We start from the raw sequence: 3,393 nt of genomic DNA, 5'->3' as shown, positions 1-3,393 counted from the left end.
AAAGGAAGAATGAAAATAATACTCTTTATTTCAGTAGAATATTGGACGTACATCATCAATATCATTATCATCATCGTCATCATCATCATCATCATCATTATCGTCAGTGTCATTGTCATCATCATTATATTTACTGCACAGTGTTCTAAATAATGTGAAGAAAAGAGGAAGGGGTTAAATAAACTCTCTCTCTCTCTCCATCACACACGTACACACACACGAGAGAGAGAGAGAGAGAGAGAGAGAGAGAGAGAGAGAGAGAGAGAGAGAGAGAGAGAGAGAGAGAGAGAGAGAGAGAGAGAGAGAGAGAGAGAGAGAGAGAAAGAGTGAAAATGTTCTAATAATTCTCGGCAGTACCTGAGTTTTGCATCATCATCATCATCATCATCATCATCATCATCATCGTCAGCATCATTATTCCAGGAAGTTATATTCTACCTGTACCAATTGTCTCACCTCATTAGTATTTACACCTGGCTATTGACTTCCTGGATAACTGAAGGCCGAGAGGAGAGAGAGAGAGAGAGAGAGAGAGAGAGAGAGAGGGAGAGAGGGAGAGAGGGAGGAGTAAACTAAGGGTAACATACAGTGAAGGAAGAAAGGATGAAAGGATAAAAGGATGAAATGATAAAAGAAAGAGGACCAAGAAGAAATAAAAGAAGGTGATTTTTAGAGTCTGAGAGGAGGAAGGGAGAGACAGGAAGGGGGAAGAAGGGCATAAACGTAGGGCAAGATAAAGTGGAGGAAGAAGGGATGAAAGGAAAGGAGAAAGTGAATGAAGGGGCAGATGGAAAGGAGAGAAGTAAGAGGAAATTAAGAGCGATATATAAAAATCCGAGAGGAGGAAGGGAGAGAGAGGAAGGGGGGCAAAGGAGGGCATAAACGTAAGCCAAGATAAAGTGGAGGAAGAAAATATGAAAGGAAAGGAAAACGTGCATTGAGGAGGAGGAGGAAGGAAATAAAAACTAGGACCAGGAGAAAATGAAAGAAAAAAAGTGATATATATGAATAGAGGAGGAGGAATGAAAAAAACAGGAGAAAAATAAATTATATATGCATAGAAAAAAAGGAAAGAAAAAAAAACTAGAAGGGGAAATTAAAAAAATAAAGTGATATATATGCATAGAGTTGAAAGAAAGAAAAGAACTAGAAACAGAAAAAAAAGAAAAAAAAAAGGAATATATAACAATCTGATTAGCGACGAAGAGGGGAGAAGGGAAGATGACATGAGGACTGGGAGGGGGGGAGGGGACGCAAAAGAAGGAAAAGATTGAAAATGAAAAAGACTAAAGAAAACGAAGAGTAGGAGACAGGGAGAAGGTGATATCACGTGACCAACCATCGAATCAAATAAAGGTTACCAAAAAAAGAAAGAAATCACACGACTAACTAAACTCGAATCACTAAGAAAAATAATAATAAATCTTTCGTCAAATACATCATAAAGAATATATATAAATGCCTTTGAAAATTAATATAACACAAAACTCATACATCTGAATAATAATAATAATGTGAAAATGTATGAAACTGTCTTAAGAAATTTGCTAAAAACATTCATATAAAACAACTTAATCTTTCTTGTGCTCAACCCTCACGTGATGTTACCTCCGTTTTCTTTGTGTTCGATCCATAACATTACTAACGACAACCTATAACAACCTTACGATAGCCTATTATAGTGACGTTGGTGTGTGTGTGTGTGTGTGTGTGTGTGTGTGTGTGTGTGTGTCGTTACGCCCGTCACCATCAGCTATTCTTTAAGTACACCATTTCATATCTTTTAAGTACATCCTATAAGTACATACAAGTAAATCCCTGGAGCCGAGTCTTGTCATATAACTTTACAACGAAATTATTTAAGTACATTCTACGCCCACAGGATTATTAAGTACAAAATTTAGAGACAGAGGAGAGAGAGGAGGAAAAGAGAGAATGAAAAAAAATACAACCGATCCTATTACAACCGCACCAAGCTAACCCAACAACCTCCACAAACCACAGATCAACACACCCACACCCACACTCACACCCACGCCCTTCACTCTTTCTCAGCACCTGCCGCCTTCCCTTCACGTCGCCAGCTTATGTGCACCACGGAGTCCGACACCGCCAAGACACCCTGAAAAGAGAACGACAGTGGCATTAGTAGCGAGGGAGAGAGACAGATAGACAGAAATAATGGAAGACAAACTGACAGGTCGATATACAGAAACACAGAATGACAGACAAATAGACAGACAGATGGACAAATAGATAGACAGATAGACAAAGAGGCAGCCATACAGATAAAAATACAAAGACAGATAGACAGACGGACAGAAATAAACAGAGACACAGATACATACATAAACATACAGACAGAAACACAGACATACAAATTGACAGACACAGACAGAGACAAACGACAGACAAACAGACAACCAAAGGCAGATACAAACATATATATAAAAAGAGACAAACATAACCACAGACAGACAGACATAACCGCAAGCTATTTCATCTCTCAAAAAAACTACAGGTAACATTTTCTCACCCTAATTAAACACTTGAGGACGGACGGCTGGCAGGTGCGAAGGGAGGGACAGGTGGCTGCTTGACTGGGTGGCTGGCTGTGATGTCGCTCCGCAGAAGAGTTGGGAGTGAGGGGAGTGACCTACGTGGTTTTCTGACATTCGGACGAGTTGGCTGCTTGGCTGAGTGGCTGAGTGAATGGCTGTGTTGTAGGAGGTTTGCTGAATGGCTGTGTTGGTTGGCTGTGCGTGAGTGGCTTGTCTTGTACTTGGGTGGGAATACGAGGAGTGGCACTGGCTTAGGTTAGGTCAGGTTAGGTTAGGTTAGGTTAGGTGGGTGAGTGCTGAGGTGGACGGCAGTGGCACTCTATACACCCCAAGAACACTCAAGGCACTCAAATGCTCTCTTTTTACAGCAGTGCCACTTTCCAACACACACACACACACACACACACACACACACACACACACACACACTGGCACTCGTCACATCACTGCCTTAGCCTCACAAGGTCACTAACACTACATATATAACAGCCGAGACGGAGGCACTGTTCTGGCACTGCCCCGAGGTGACGTCATCCCCACGCGGTAATTTCCTTCCCCCGGGGTTTGACACACTTTTGGTTACGGGGGAGGCAGGGGAGCGGAGGGGGGCACGTGACCTCCACTCGGGGAAGACCACGAGGCACTGAGTCATTGCACAGTATGGCGTGGCACTATAGCGTATGGGACTATAAGGTATTCAGGTAACTGTTTGTAGTCTCACTGGGCACTGTATCTCACATGTATCGCTCTTTGTCGTCTTCGTCCTCCTCCTCTTTTTCCTCCTCCTCCTCCTCCAATACCCCAATTCCTCCTCGTCTTCCTCCTGTGGTTT

General features: G+C 42.4%; 1 protein-coding gene across 1 annotated transcript in view; it reads right to left on the bottom strand.

Moving 5' to 3' along the window:
- Positions 1-222: 222 nt before the first annotated feature.
- The window catches only part of LOC127008988 (twist-related protein 2-like), a 43,910-nt gene continuing 40,739 nt past the window's right edge, over positions 223-3,393 (bottom strand). Inside the window, exons 2-3 of the mRNA XM_050881550.1 lie at positions 2,537-3,393; positions 223-2,122 (exon numbers count right to left, since the gene is read on the bottom strand). The exon at positions 2,537-3,393 is cut by the window's right edge and continues 64 nt beyond it. The gene's annotated coding sequence lies outside the window, so the exon portion shown is untranslated. The remainder of the gene's footprint in view (positions 2,123-2,536) is intronic.

Source organism: Eriocheir sinensis, chromosome 39 (genome assembly GCF_024679095.1).
Source record: "Eriocheir sinensis breed Jianghai 21 chromosome 39, ASM2467909v1, whole genome shotgun sequence".
In the NCBI taxonomy this organism is placed as follows: domain Eukaryota; kingdom Metazoa; phylum Arthropoda; class Malacostraca; order Decapoda; family Varunidae; genus Eriocheir; species Eriocheir sinensis.
This window is presented reverse-complemented; position numbering and strand designations above follow the sequence as displayed.